Here is a 16,956-nt window from a genome sequence, read left to right as displayed (position 1 = left end):
CTATTTTTTTCATTTTAATAAGTTAGTTAGTTTGAGAAAAAAAATTAAAATTAAAGTGTTTTTAGTGAAAATCAAATATTTAAAATAAAACTCTTTTTATTGGAGCTAAACTAATAAATCATTGTAATAGTTTTGTTATTAATATTTATATATAAGTTTGATAAAATAATATACTTAAAAGTATCAAATTCTTGAAAATATTATTGAATTATCCTATTCTTTAAATAAAAGAAGAAAAAACCATTAGGCTCAATAATGACAAAAAAAAGTGTGATGTCCCACATTGTTAGATGAAGTGATAATAAGGATCCGGTATTATTATAAGAGGAGAGTTGGTGATTAGAAAAAATTATGAAGCCAAGCACTGAACACAAAGCAAACTATTCTTTCACCTTTTACTAAAGAATACCGTGTGTTCTTTGCAATATCTGACATATGCCTATTTTTGTTGGGTCCTCTAATCAGAAGCACCCTACAATTGAGTTTAAACTTTGAATTTTTCTTATCTATGAAAATTTAATTCATATTATTTATTAATGTATTATTTGAATTATACTTCAAAAAAATTTTAATAAATAAAAGTATTTCACTCTTTATCCGACAACATACTCCCTTTTAATTGTAATCCTTCAAAATTATTTTCGTTTAGATGTGCAGATTAATTTTTTACACCATTGTTAATTCTCTTCAAAAATAAATTCTTACATTCTAATTGTTCTATGCATGACAAGGGACCTTATCTTCTCTTGCCCCCGTTCTTGAGAAGACTCAATCATTTAGTTAGAGGAGCGAATGAAAAAGGGACGAAGACCCTACTAACTAGGAACCACAACATTACTTTTATTTTTCATCTTAATAAGTTAGTTAGTTTGAGAAAAAAATCAACAAATGTCATTGTGTGCAAACCTGTAAAGTACACAACAAAAAACTACACTATTTTCCCTTCGGTCGCCGGCGTACGCTTCGGAGAGGAAAAAGGATAAAAAAATTTGGACCATTTCTCGATTTCTGCGTGTCATTCTTGCGCAGGGGCCATGCTAATCTTCTCTGTATCGTTCAAGTTTTATCAAATGTCCCCGAAGGGACATAACCATCTTTCTCATTTTTAAAAAGACTTCATTCTTAAGTACGAGGAGCGATGTGGGATCAATTTTAGAAAATGAATGGACAACTGCTATTTTTTGTGATCGACTACTAGAGTGTTTTTCTAGGAATGCATGTGTTCTATATAGAGAATGAGGGTATTTCAAAGTATGCCCTCAATTTATAGGGTTTTTTCTTTTGAGGGAATATTGATTTTATGGGAGAAAAAGAATGGGGAGCTACCCATTATGTCATGTTGATAAGGTGTCCAAGGGCAAAGCTAGGATTTAAAATCTAGTCGGGCTAAGTTATTTCCATAAAATTTACCCGGCTAGAATGATAATAATATGAAAAAAGAATATACGTAGTTTACGGTCGTTAGGTCCCTTCATCGACCAGAGAACTCAATAGCGACGATATTTCTCCCCGTCGTTATTTCCATTCGCATACAAACTGTTTTGAGTTACCCGGGCTGTACATAGACACTCCCTTGAAGTTGTCGATGCCTCTGTTAATCTAAGTAACATTCGTCATAATGACTATAACATAAGTTTATTAAATATCAAATACAAGTCATATACCTTGTTTGAAAGTACGAGTTTTAACCACCATCATATTAATAACTTCAATCCAAGTTAAAGCGTTTTTAGTGAAAATCAAATGTTAAAAATAAAACTCTTTTTATTGGAGCTATACTAATAAATCATTGAAATAGTTTGTTATTAACATTTGATAAAATAATATATAGTTAAAAGTATCAAATTCTTGAAAGTATTATTGAATTATCTTATTCATTAAATAAAAGAAGAAAAAACACCATTAGCCTCAATAATGACAAAAAAGTGTGTTGTCCCACATTGTTAGATGAAGTGAAAATAGGGATTCGATATTATTATAAGAGGGGAGTTGGTGATTACAAAAAATTATGAAGCCAAGCACTGAACACAAAGTGAACTATTCTTTCGCCTTTTACTAAAGATTACCGTGTGTTCTTTTCAATACGTGGCATATGCCTATTTTTGTTAGGTCCTTTAATCAGAGGCACCCTACAATTGAGTTTAAACTTTGAATTTTTCTTATCTACGAAAATTTAATTCATATTATTTATTAATGTATTATTTTAATTATAATTCAAATAATACATTAATAATTATTATGAATTAAATTTTTGTAGTTAAGAAAAATTCAAAGTGTAAACTCAATTGTAGGGTGCCTCTGATTAGAGGACCAAACATAAATAGGCGTATGCCACATATTGTAAAGAACACACGGTATTCTTTAGTAAAAGGCGAAAGAATAGTTCGCGTTGTGTTCAGTGCTTTATTTCGTAATTTTTTCTAATCACCAACTCCCCTCTTATAATAATATCGGATCCTTATTTTCACTTCATCTAACAATGTGGGACATCACACTTTTTTTTGTCATTATTGAGCCTAATGGTTTTTTCTTCTTTTATTTAAAGAATAGGATAATTCAATAATATTTTCAAGAATTTTATACTTTTAAGTATATTATTTTATCAAACTTATATATAAATGTTAATAACAAAACTATTACAATGTTTTATTAGTTTAGCTTCAATAAAAAGAGTTTTATTTTAAATATTTGATTTTCACTAAAAACACTTTAATTTTGATTTTTTTCTCAAACTAACTAACTTATTAAAATGAAAAAAATAAAAGACATGTTGTGGTTTCTAGTTAGTAGGGCCTTTGTCCCTTTTTTATTCGCTCTTCTAACTAAATGACTTCTCAAGAGCGGGGGAAAGAGAAGATAAGGTCCCTTGTCATGCATAGAACAATTAGGATGTAATAATTTGATTTTGAACACAATTAACTATGATGTAAAAAATTAATCTACGCATCTAAACGAAAATAATTTTGAAGGATTACAATTCAAAGGAAGTATGCCAAATAAAGAGTGAAATACTTTTATTTATTACAAAAAAAAATAAAAATAAAATATAATTCAAACAATACATTAATAAATAATATGAATTAAATTTTTGTCAATAAGAAAAATTTAAAATTTAAACTCTGCTAAATTAAAATAATATATAAATATTCCAAAACTTGATTCGATAAGATTATAGTTGTGTTTACAAATATAGATTTTATAACTTAATTTAATCATATCCTAGACCAGCAAAGTAAGGTCTTTGTATAACTCAATTTAATCATATTATAACTCTTATATAAGATACTTGAAAAAAAAAATTATTAGTTAAAAATTATTAGTTTTACAATAAGTTAAATTTAAATATATAATATTATTATAATTTTCATTAATTTATTTTATCATAAAAGACAGGTTAATAATTATGAAAGAATGTAAAGAAGGCCCACATCGGTTCAAAAAGAAAAAACAAGCAGAGAAAGAACACGATCTAATAGATTTTTTTTAAATCACGTTTACCAATCGATGTTGAAGTTGCATAAACTATTTGCATTGTGCTCTTTGTTTACGAGAAACTGATTCAATTCGTAGTTCGATTCAACCTCTCATTAAAAAAGATATAACTTGGTTCTATTTCATCTCTTCAACAAGTTTAGTAATAACATAATTGTTTGTCCTATCGTTCCGGAACAGGTATTAAAAGTGATTATAGAAAAGAGAATTGAGGGTCCTAAATCAATATTGTAATTAAGAAACCATTTTTTGGAATATATATTTCGAATAGAAAAGCAACTTTCACAAAAAAAAAAAGTGATTAGATAAAACGAAACGAAGTAGTGTCATTGACATAACAGATGTCACAAGTCTTTTTCAAAAGATGAATAAGTCCATTTATTTGCTTAGATTGACACTTTGAACATAAACTGAAATATTCTGGAACTACAAAGATAATTATTAAATCGTTAGCACCGCATAAAAGCATTGCTCATAAAGTATGTTTAATTGGTTATAATTCTCTTTTTACTCTGGGCTATTGATTTCACTATTATTCGTGAGTAATAATAGAATAATTCTATTATATTTATAGACCATTCTTTATTTTCTCAAAAATGCACTACAACAAAACACACTTTTAGCCACCTTTATATGCCAACGCTTATTAAGCGTGGGTAAAAATTAAAAAAGTAAAAACTTTTGGCAACCTTTATACTTTACAACCACATTTATTTTTTTTATATACAAACTTTGTTAAAAACCTTGAAATTTAACTATTATAAACTTAATAATTTTTATGTTTTATTTTTAAACTTTATAAATATTTTATTTCACTATTTTAAAATTTTAAAATAAAATTTGACTTAAAATTTTATTTACGCTAAAATTTAATTCATAAATTTTAAAATTTTTATAACATTATTAATTTTTTTATTAACATTTGTCTTTTATTTAAGTATTTAAAATTAATTAAATTAAAAGTAAAAACTAATATAAACCAAAATTAAATAAATTAAACATTATATTATATTTAATAATAAAATTTTAACTTATATATATATATGTATTTTAAAACTAGAATCTGTTTTTAATTATCAAGCCTAACTCATTTTCTTTCAAAGCTGACCAATTCTTTCTAACCTAAAAAATCCTTCTGTCTGTGTTAATTAGACTATCATCCTTCTACTCTTTACAACCAGATTTCTGTGCTATCATCCTTTTACTCTCTGCAGCCAGATTGTCGTGCGCACGAGGTTAGTTACATTCTTCTTCAACCATTAGGGCTTGCCTTCATCTGTACTATCATCCCTTGACTCTCCGCAGCCAGATTGTCGCACCCACGAGGTTAGTTACATTCTTTTCCGACCATTAGGGTTTCCCTTCATCTACGGGTCTTGGAAGTCTTTTGAGTGATAAATGGTTCTACTTATCTGTTTTAAGGATGCAACAAGGTTTATATGCGATTTATTTAGGTCACTGATTTTATTTTTCATGTCTGGCTCATAGATTTTCCCCTTGTTATAGTGTTTTAGATTTCTCAGTTATTTTCAGTTGGATTTTGATGCTAGGTTATTATCACTACACTAGATGATTAAACCATCTTTATGAGTGAGAAATGGTTATACTTCTTTGTTTTAAGGATGAATTAGAATATATATTTGACTTATTTAGTTGAACCATCTTTATGAGTGAGCTGTTGTACTCTCCATACAAATTACAACTTACAAGCGCACTCACATGTATATAGTTTGTATAAAATCCAGATGATTAGCTCGCAACCTTTAATTTCCTAAGTCATAATATGTTTTCCCTTGATATGTTTGTTTGTGTAATAATATTCGTGCCTGCATTATAGTGTGATGATGAAAGTGGTCACATAATTCTGATTTAGCTACAGGGATACAACTTGAACTAATTTGAATCCCAATAAATTAGGGCTGAAGAAATATCCATTATCGTGTATTTGAATTCTGCATCTGCTTATAAATCATACAAATCTTTCAATTAAACTGAGACAGAGGTTGTTTATAATCAAACATCAAACAATAGTCCTGGAATTAGATTAGCGTCTAAGAATACATATCTTTTTCGAGGATCTCTTAACATTGTTCGTCTCTACAAGAAATGATTTATTCTTTGTTGTATGCACATGTTTGACGAATTTGGATATATATGAATTTGGTATTTGCTGGTACAGTGGTATTAAAAATCATCACAATCACAAGAAAGGAAGAGGTGGATGAATTCCTTGTAATTTTACTTGTTTATGGTGACATTTAATATAGGTTTTATTAGGAAGGGTGTTATGAATTCCCCAATCGTTATGCCCGATCAAGGCTTCTTTGGTTGTTCCTAATTGGATTCCTTTAACTTTCTATCACCTGTCAATGTACTTTCTTGTCTTTATTGAATATTTTTTTGTTTGATATGTATAAACTTATAAAATCAGTTTTATACAGGGTACAGAAAACGAGTACTAGTCACCAAAGTGAATGGAATGTTTGGAAACTATTCTACCACTGGTGCTTATATTATATTAATGGAAAGGCCTATAACATAACTGGGGGTTACATAGTATTATTAAAAAAGTTAGTTTTTAACCAATGGATAAATATAACTTGTGTCTGTTGGATCAGATGGACAGTTGTTGTCGCACCATTAGTAGATTATGTTTTTCCATTATGCTTATATTATATCAATGGAAAGGCCTATAACATAATTGGGGTTACATAGTATTGTTAAAAAAGTTAGTTTTTAACCAATGGATAAATATAACTTGTGTCTGTTGGATCAGATGGACAGTTGTTGGTGGCACCATTAGTAGATTATGTTTTGTCATATAATGTTATCAGGGTATCAAGGTAGATTGTTTAACAGAAGGATTATATTTTGAACGAATAGTTTTAAAATGCCCACATTATTTAACGATACAATCATTTATCCATGTGGGTGTAGGTTTTCTCAAATAACTTCTCCTAATCTTATTCTCCAATAATTCTAAGAAAGAGTCAGACTAGAAGGTTAGTATTCAGTAATAATAATTGTTTCACAAAATGATGATTTCAAAACTAAGGGTGAATGCATTTGTAGGTATCGCCTTCATCAACACTTTAATAGTCATTTGAGTCCCTCAATGTGAAGAAATTTGATAGTATTGATCTTTCTTTCGCCAAAGGTATGTTGGTTTTGATTTCATGGTGATTATGACTTTGTTTCAATGGGAAATATAAAAGGGAACTTTGTAGGGAGGAGAGTATAGATTTCCACACTATTCATTTCTTGTTTATAACCTAGGGATCTATTCTCATTTTATAGGACCTGAAATGAAATATAAAATGAATATAAGTTGTTTAGTATAAAGGACAAACTTGACTGGATATTGGTATGCTAACAATTACAATGTGTTGTTATCCTTTACTCTTACATCTCTTTGTGAAAATTTTCTTGTTATGATCCATATAGATTGCATTGACAGGATGGTGAATTGCATAGGCATGTCGGAGGAGATTTCTCCCTCACTCAAGCACATAGTGAATCTATTTGATGAAAGTAGTCAAAGGTCATCCATTATGTTTACTTCAGTTGATAGTGTAAATGAAGAATTTCATGAAACTTACAACATTAATGATAATGCTGAGTTGGATGATACTGGAATTGAAGATTTTGCAACATGGGGTTTCGAGAATGAAGATCCGAATGGGGAAGACCCGATTTCCGGAGGTGATTATGAGGTTGTCTTTCAAACCTTCTTAACTTATGTCATTTGGGTTAAATGTTTAAAATATTATAAAAATAAAGTATTTGGTTGATTATTTGAATGAATTTATTCATGGTGGGAAATATATGTATTATTTCAGAAAATACATATCATGAGTACAACATTGTTTTTTTGTATTTATATTTAAGCATGTATTCTATGGCATTGTTTTTGGATCCCTAGTTTTCATATTATGGGCATTTTTGCAAATGCATTTAAAAAAAACTTTTCAACGTGATTGCAAAGGTCAAGTTTCTAAAAACAAGGGATTTAAGTGTTCACTCTGTTCGGGAAAATCTTTGACAATCATGGCATAACGTTAAATGAAGAATTTTTTTAGAAAGAAAATAAAAATAAATCAAACACACGACATTTTCTCCATTTCAAACATAATATTTCTTGAGCGTATCAAGATTAAAAGGGGATGAGCATTCATCGCCATCGAGAGAAGTGAAACGCACAACTCCTCTTGAAAAGATATGTTTGATGACAAAAGGTCCCTCCCATGGTTGTTGGAACTTCCCTCTAGGATCCTACAACTTTCAGGTCTTCTTGAAAACAAGATCTCCGACAACAAGATGCCTAGGCTTGACCTTCTTGTTGAACTCCCTCGCCATGCGTCTCAGAAGAGTCATTTAACTCATAACCGGTCATCCTTTTTATGATGTAGTAGATTGGCACATCTTCTTTGATTTTATTCTCCTGGGCTAGAATGCTCTCTATGGATGACTCAGTGATAGTGAAGTGAAGAATCAAAGAACTCCTGGCCTCAGAGACATGAGGATAGGAAGGGATTGCAAATACGCCTTCACCTTCTCGAGGACATGTTAATGAGTATCACTCCAGACAACTTTTGACCCTTCTTCAAAAGCTTGAAGAGAGAATCACAATTGGAAGTGAGCTTACTAATGTAGCGACTAATATATTGAATTTTGTCCAAAAATCCCCGAACCTCTCGCTCATTTCAGGGTGCTGGCATGGCTTTGATGGCCGCAATCTTGCTAGAGTCGAGTAGGAACTCAAATTTTTCAAGTACATATTGTGGCACCGTTTAGGGTATTTCTGGGTGAACAGTTCCGGTAGGATGATCACCATTTTCGAGAAAATAAAGAATGGTCTATAAATATGATGGAATTATTCTATCATTGCTCACTAATAATAGTGAAATTAATAGCGCAAAATCAAAAGAGAATTGTAACCAATTAAACATACTTTGGAGCAATACTTTTATGCGGTGATAATGATTTAATAACTATCTTTGTAGTTCCATTACATTTTCGTTTATGCTCGAAGTGTCTATCTAAGCGAATATATATAATAAATAGTATAAGGAATATATAACTAAATAAATGGACTTATTCATCTTTTGACATAGACTTGCGACATTTGTTATGTCAATGACACTACTTCGTTTTGTTTTGTCTAGTCACTTCTGTTAGATAAAATTAGACCGGTTAAATAGAACTTAACAAAAACAAACTTCATGTGCAGGAACGGTTAAAAAATCAGGATCGGTCAAGTAATCCAACCGACCAAGCAACCCAACTGGCCAAGAACCTAACCAATCAGGAAAACAAGACAGGTTAGAAGACAAGGCAAAAGATGTAACCAAAACCGAACAAACCTGAAGCTATGAAAAACCTAAAGTCATCCGGTTAACTCAAACAACCGGTAGACATTCTAAACCGAAATACATCAATCCATAAAACTAATGAAGAAGCTACTTAGAGAAAGAAGCCAAGAACATCAAACTAAGTACAATCTACAAATTGGTGCAAACAAACACTTTGAGTATCAGCGGAAGATGATACCAAAGAGACAGACTGTAACATTGCCCTATCCATACAAGTCTGAGGATACTCCACAGGATGCAGAAAACCGCCTGAAGAAGATCTTTCCATGCTAGGATTAGTCAGAGGCACAACATTCCAGGTGCAGGCAACTGTCCAACCGATAGTGCTACATTAAGTAAAAGACAAACCTAGCCGGTTTGACCTACGCACTAGAAGCCTAAACCGCCAGGTCTGAATCACTGAACTTCTGCTCAACCAATCAAATTCAAGGAAAAGAAATGTGACCGTTGGCACATTTCACCTATAAAAGAAGGAGCTGAAGAGGAGTAAATACAGTTACAAGTTACAAGAGAAAACATTTAAGAGTTGCACCAACCCATGTTATAAGTGGTCTTTATCTCTCTAAATTAAAAGAGTTTAAGTGTGCATTTGAAGTGAGATTACAATTTCGGTGAGAATTGTACGAGTGTTATCGAGCAGCAAATAAGTCTCGATCGGATTGTGCGTGTGTATTCCTTAGTGAATATCCTTCTCGCGGTTTCGAGAAGAAGGGGTGACGTAGGAGTTTTATCTCCGAACATCCATATAAACCTGTCTTGCTCTTTACTTTCTGCCGGATTTACATTCTAACCGATCCATACTAACCGACCCATACCACCCTAACCGATTTACATCACTTTTATCAATTTACTAAGCCTCAAACCGACCTCCTAATCTCCAAACCGACTTTATTCAAATCTGGTCCTACTCATCCCGTGTGCGTGTTGCTTCAGTCTGAAACAAACCACTTCTGCACTTGAACTCGGTTCAAGGGTTTGTGACAGCCTGTGTAGTATTGAAACCCGGTGTTAATCTCTAACCAAATTAAACACCAACCTTTGAGTGCAAACCGGCCAGACCTCGGTCCGCCATCCGCGACCTAAATCCTAACAATTGGTATCAGAGTAGTTAGTTTCAATACTCAAGCAAGCATGACTCTCGATAAGCCTTCAATGCTAGAAGGTGATGATTTCGTCAACTGGAAGGCACACATGCACCTGCACTTAATCACCATGGATGACGAGATGCAGTTCATCCTGACTGAAGGACCGATAAATATTGATAAAGATAGGAAGGAATGGACAAAAGAAGATAGGAGAAGAAATAATCTGGACAACCATGTTAGAAACCACATCATCAACGGTTTGGACAGGAATACCTTCTGTAAGCATATGAGTTTGAAATGAGATCTAGGATTGAAGATGAAGTCTCAGCTTCAACCTCTACAAAGGCCTTATTCACATCCATGGAACCGGTTGCTCATGCACCGATCAGAACCGCTGAACAGTTCACCGAGGATGTTATGGAAATGCTTGCACAGAAGTTTGGCAGATTTATGAAGAGAAGCCAACCGACAAACAATAACTACGGTGATAAATCTAATGTTAGATGCTATAATTGCAATGGTTTGGGATATTTCAGGAGGGAATGCAGAAAACCAAGACGGGATGACCGGAAACCGGATGATCAAAACCACCGAAATAACTACTAACAAACCGGTGAAGGAAAAAAAATTCAAAAAGAACTGATAGCCGATGATGGAGGAACTTTATGGGCTCACAGTGACAGTGATGATGAACTCACATGTCTCATGGCAAATGAGGAATAGGTATTTGACTCTCCCTGTGAAGAATTTACTAAAGATGAGGAACACGTATTTGACTCTCCCTGTGAATTTACTAAAGAATTCACTAATTAACCGCATCGGACCAATGACTGAAAACCGACCGGTTTGAATATAATATATTTTGGATTATTTGGTCTCCTAACAAAAGCGGAACAACTGTCTGGGTTTAAATGTATCTGTTTTGAAAATATACTTTTTCTAAGCAAAATAGTCATACCTTAAAAGACGTTAAGATATGATATCTCTCACCGTCAAGGCCTATGACTCACACCTTAGGTTGTAGACATACTTAATTCATGCAAATCCTTTTATCCTATGGTCAATAGACTACATTAACTGTTACCTACTGGATAATACTATCATCCTTCAACTAATATATAAGTTAGATGAATATCAACCAAATATCCACAAACATCAAAAATCATCTCACTAAGACAAAAATATCTCAGTTCCAAAACATTCTCCAAGTTGATTTTGATTCCACTCAATGGACAGAGCATTATGAGATTTTTAAAATGATCAAGTTTCTTGAAAACATCGGTCTAAAACCCTTCTTAGATGACAAACATGTCATCTTCCCTGAAACCCTTCAGGAATTCTTCCACAACACAAGGGTTTTCCGCGGTACTCCTTACTTTGATACTCTCATTCAATCTAGGGTTGGAGGAACCGTGTTTGATTTTTCTGAGTGTGACTTTGCTAGATGTTTCGACCTTCCAAAGCAAGGTCTCACCGATCTGAATATTTCGTCCGAACTAAAAGCCGATTTATTTCTGAACTTCTCTCGATCGAACCGTCCGGGCAATGACCACGGAGCTCGGTCATCATTGAGGGATGAATACCAGATTCTCAATGACATCATCGGTCGAGCCATCCTGGGAAAGGATGTCAAGAACACCTACAGCACCACCGTCTTCAACATGATGACCGCTATCACAACCGATACCCCGGTCAACTGGTCCAGGGTGCTGTTCGACATCCTGATCTGGATGATCACCACTCGTCATATCGGTTTCATTCCCCAGATCAGCTCCCTACTCATGGAACTCGGAGTTCCGCTATGTCCGGGCGAGGGGCTGAACCAGTCCCAAGTTGTGACCAGGGAAATCGCCGACTCCTTCTATGAGCGGTTCGAGAAGGCCTGGAAGAAAAAGAACCGACATCTCAACTCCTCCGGAAATTAAGTCACTCCTTCTTACAACCGGTCATTTTGTTGTATGTACCGGTTGTATTGTCATCCTACTCCATTATGATCTTTTCGGTTAATCTATGTGTTTCCTTCGGTTTGTTGTAACTCCACTTTCATTAATGAAAAGTAACTTTTGAATTCCAACTACATGGGAAACTACACAAACCTAGTTACTTCCCAACTAGATTCCCCACCTCGAGCTCCGCAACCGGTCAAAAATAACTCCTTCCCAAGGAGTTTTGGAAACATAAATATTCCCAACATTAATAAGACAAAACAGAATATTAGCATTAAATGATCATATTTTCCCTCCAATTTCAAATATATATAAGGAACCTCCCTCTATCATTCCACATACCTCCAAACAACTTATAATTTCTTAAGCTCTCTCTCTCTTAGCAAGATTTGAAAGAATGTCTAACCGTACCCTAAGGAATTATCTATGCATTGATTTCGACTCCGTCCTCAACATGGAGGATGTTGAAGTGAGGGAAATCCTCTTTGAATCCCTCAACGACACCGGCCTTCGTGATTTTCTCGAAGAATCCGAACCCATGTTCATTCCAGAAGTGATGGAATTCTTCAACAATGCAGCCATGTTCGGCGATGCCATTACTTCCGTCGTGAAAAACCACATTTTTGTTCTTCATGAAAGTGGATTCTCCCGGATGTTCAATCTGCCCACTGAAGGGTTCTCCGATTTCCCATCCCGGGTGGGGAGTGTAGCAGTTGACTATGTCGAAATGTTCTCCGGAACCGAAGTATCGGTGGAGAACTACCGTCTGAAAATCCGCCTCGCCCGTCACATCCAACTCCTTCACGAGATTGTCAATCGATTGATCATCTGTCAATCTGCGAACCAGAACTACTCTAAGAAGGTCTTCGACATGATGACCTACATCGTCAGCGACACCCCCTTCAACTGGTCATCGGTCATCTTCAATAATTTGAAGACCATGGTCGAGACAAAGAAAGGTTTCGGCTATGCTCCCCACATAAGTCGACTTCTTCGTACACACCATCCAAATCTTGGACCGGGTACCCCGGTGAACTCCTCGAATGTCCTCAACGAGGAAGTGGCGATTGACAAACTCACTAAAATGTCTGTTATGTAATTTTCATTTCCTTTTTGCGTATCTCAAACCGATCTCTGTATCAGTATCAATTATGTCTTTCAATCATACGATCAGTTAAATTATTAAGTTCGAAAATCGGCTCAAGATCACAAAGTTAAAATATCGGTTTAAATGTTCAACCGATTAAAATCGCTAACCGCTTCATCACCGGTTAAATAACCGCCTCATAAATAAAACGGTTACATTAAAACACCGCTCTCTTAATCAACGGTTACAAAAATAACCGCATTCCCGCTCAATCTTGTCTCTCAAAGTTTCCCGCCCATCGCTTGCCGCCCAATGATATTTTGGAGGGAAATCTCCCGCCTAATCCTGATGTGAAGGTCCGTGGCGGTTGGAATTCCATCCCGCGACTATAAATATGTTCCTTAGACATTTTATTTCATTCTTCCTCGAAACTGCTTTCTCTCTAGCTCTCGAATCTCTCAAGCTTTCAAACTCTCGATCTCTCTGTCTCTCAAACTCATAATGGGTCGCGAATCTATGCTTTTTACCCACATTTTCCAAGTCGATTTCGAAGAAATTCGAGCAAATGGATCGGCGGAAGCTAAACGAGTGTTAACTCAAATCTCTGAGTCCAGTCTTGAACACTTCTTGAATGGACCGTTCATTCTGTATCAAGAAGCGGTCAATGAATTCTTTCAAACCGCCGTACACAGCGAAGGAACCATAACAGCAATAATCGGCGGAAAACTATTCAAACTCATAATGGAGTCGGTTGCTGAGGTTCTCCACTTACCAGTGGAGGGGAGCGACTTCTCGGTGCCTACGGACGAGGATACATTACAAGCGGTTTGCCGGGATGTTTCGGATACCGATGTACCGATAGCAGTATCCGGTAAGAAAAACTCCCTCAAACCGGAATTTACACCGCTCTACGAGATTCTATCAAAGTCGGTTCAAGGACGGAGAGGCAACTATGATAGCCTCACACGATTGAAGATCGATATGATTGTCGGTTTAGTCAACGACACTAAAATCAACTGGGCCAAGGTAATCTTCTCTAACCTACGTGAGATGGTGGATCCATCATCCAAACGGTCGTGGGGTTACGCCGTTCCACTCGGCAAACTGATGCGCCATTTCAACGCTGAAACCGGCCCAGGCGTTTTCATCTCCCCCGGCAAAATCATAAAATCCATCACTTTTTTGAAACCGGAGGATAAACCGGGCAAGACAAAGGTCTCCGCCCGCAAAGGGAAATCTAAGCCTAAGAAGAAGAAGGCTCCGGCAGGTGAACAGTCCGGAAGCAAGGCAGCCTCGCAACCGACCAGGTTGGCTAGTATTCAGACCGACACACTTAATCCAGAAAACTCGGCTTCAAGCTCTAGCCGGACTCTCTCACACAGCACTGAGGCGGATCGGTCTGGCAAAGGGAAAGAGAAGGTGGTCGAAGAACAATCGACCAGAAATGATGATATTGATACCGGTTCGGGCAGGCAACCGGAAAGAAATGAATCCTCGGATGAACACATTCGGCAACTGGGAGAGGATCTCGTCTCCCAAATATTGGATCAACTCCACGTTCAGGCTCACGCTGCAAGCGACGTCTATTTTCAATGGGCTCTGATTCGGCAGGAAACCCTCTTTGCTAACATGTTACCGGAGCATCCCGTTGACCGAAGGTATGAGAAGATGATTGACATGGAAGCGGCGGTGCTCAAACTTACAAGAGCCAAGGACGTGGTGACCGCTCTTCGAAGAGGAAGGATGGTCGAACCTCATGCACGGTTGATAGAGCTTTCCGACCATATCCTTCATCTTCGTGAAAAATATGTCCCTGGGACGGAGGATTCCCCGTTCGAGGCTTAGTGCTAGACATGCTAACGGTTAAAGAACAGGAACTAACCGATGAGCTGGCACGGTTAGAATCGGAACCCGCTCACAAAGAGGCGTCACTTTTCTCCAGATCTCATCTTGAGGATGATGGCGGTCCGAATCCGAACGAGGCCGAGCATACCTCCCCTCCACCGGAACCCATAATCAACAGCACCGAAATCGAAATGGGTACACCGCCCACTGATCGGTTAGGATCTCCGCAAACCGACAATGCATCGGTGCCGGCTGTAACAGAGGATAGGGTCAAGGACATTATCGAGGAATTTGTCAATAAATCCATCCTGCCGTGGCAAAAGAAAATAAAGGAAACCGCAGCAAAATCTATCGAGTTAATTGAATCTACCGATAAACAGCTGGAAGCCACGGTTGAACGGATTACGTCCGTTGAGGAAAAATACTGTCTTACCGATCTTCTGTTCGGCGAAACAACTGACAAAACTAAGACATTAGAGGCCGTAACTAAGAAGTTGGAGACCGATATTGCTCATACCAACCAACAGGTCGGTTTGGTAAATCTCCACCTAATAACAACATATCAAAGGCTGAATACTATTGAAGGGAATCAGTCTCAGTCCGGTGTCCAGGCCGGATCCATACTTGAAAAAATAGCATCGCTTGAGGAGAAGAATGCCAAGACCGAAGCCGATCTAAAGGCGGTCACCGAACAACTAGCGGAGATGGTAGCAGCAAAGCTGGAAGCCGGCAAAGCACTTGAAAAGACGAATGAAATCGCGACTCAAAAGATTCAAGATGCCGAGGACGAGCAAGTCCGGATTCAAAAGGAAACGATACAGGCGGATGCAGACCTGGCCCAACATATCCAAAGAGTTGAAGATGTTGCACCGGCTATAGCGGTTCAACGAAATGAGGATGCGACTCGACTACTCGACCAACAACTTACATTCGAAGAGCTCGCCGAAGCCCATAAGAAATCAAAGGCGGCAGCTTCATCATCCGGACCGGCCACCAGAAAAAGAAAAGCATCTTCCAAGAGGGAAGCAATCTCAAGGCTATTGGACAACATTGCTGAAACGGTTATTGCTCCTCCAATCAACCCGGTTTCGCAAGCAGATATAGAACTCGAGGACGAAACTGTACCGTTGCTCAAAAGACCGCGGGGTCTCGAAGCGATTCCACTCAGATTGGTTCCAATCTCACCATTCACCGGGACCTCGGGCGGTCAAGGATCCTCCTCTAGACCTGGCGCCGATCCCTGCAATCCGGGAAGGGGAGTAGTACCTGAACACCTAAAGGAAAAATTCATGCCTAGGAAAAGAGGGAATAGAAGTTTTCTACTTATAATGCTTATGTTACTTTCTGTAAACTTTTATATATATTAAGTATTTTTTTTGGAAACCGGCCTATAATTTAATTCTTACATGGTTTTGAATATTTTAAATAAAATAATCAAAAAGGGAGAAATTGATAAGATAAAATTTTTCTTCAAAATTTTTCTCAAATTTTTCCAAATTTTTCGAAACATTCTTCTAAGTCATTTTCCAAAAAAATCCGACCAACTAAACTTTTAAAACAACCGGCCTACACTCTAATTTTTACATGATTTTGAATATTTTAAATAAAATAATCAAAAAGGGAGAAATTGTTAAATAAAATTAGACCGGTTAAATAGAACTTAACAAAAACAAACTTCCTGTGCAGGAACGGTTAAAGAATCAGGATCGGTCAAGTAATCCAACCGGTCAAGCAACCCAACCGGCCAAGAACCTAACCAATCAGGAAAACAAGACATGTTAGAAGACAAGGCAAAAGATGTAACCAAAACCGGAACAAACCTGAAGCTATGAAAAATCTAAAGTCATCCGGTTAACTTAAACAACCGGTAGACATTCTAAACCGAAATACATCAATCCAGAAAACCAATGAAGAAGCTACTTAGAGAAAGAAGACAAGAACATCAAACTAAGTACAATCTACAAATCGGTGCAAACAAAAACTTTGAGTATCTGCAGAAGATGATACCAAAGAGACAGACTGTAACATTGCCCTATCCATACAAGTCTGAGGATACTCTGCAGGATGCAGAAAACCTCTTGAAGAAGATCTTTCCAATCTGGGATAATTTAGAGGCGCAACATTCCAGG

General features: G+C 36.2%; 3 non-coding genes and 1 pseudogene across 3 annotated transcripts; 2 read left to right on the top strand and 2 right to left on the bottom strand.

The window, feature by feature from the left end:
• Nucleotides 1-355: 355 nt before the first annotated feature.
• LOC124922941 lies at nucleotides 356-470 on the top strand. The gene has a single exon (XR_007097987.1). It is a non-coding gene; the product is annotated as a U5 spliceosomal RNA (small nuclear RNA).
• Nucleotides 471-983: 513 nt separating this feature from the next.
• Nucleotides 984-1,086, bottom strand: LOC124923008. The gene has a single exon (XR_007098050.1). It is a non-coding gene; the product is annotated as a U6 spliceosomal RNA (small nuclear RNA).
• A 925-nt stretch (nucleotides 1,087-2,011) lies between these two features.
• LOC124922920 lies at nucleotides 2,012-2,127 on the top strand. The gene has a single exon (XR_007097966.1). It is a non-coding gene; the product is annotated as a U5 spliceosomal RNA (small nuclear RNA).
• Nucleotides 2,128-2,293: 166 nt separating this feature from the next.
• Nucleotides 2,294-2,404, bottom strand: LOC124922946 (annotated as a pseudogene).
• Nucleotides 2,405-16,956: the final 14,552 nt, after the last annotated feature.

Source organism: Impatiens glandulifera, chromosome 1, assembly GCF_907164915.1.
Source record: "Impatiens glandulifera chromosome 1, dImpGla2.1, whole genome shotgun sequence".
NCBI classification, from domain to species: domain Eukaryota; kingdom Viridiplantae; phylum Streptophyta; class Magnoliopsida; order Ericales; family Balsaminaceae; genus Impatiens; species Impatiens glandulifera.
Note: the sequence above shows the minus strand (reverse complement) of the source record. Positions and strands in the feature narration are given on the sequence as shown.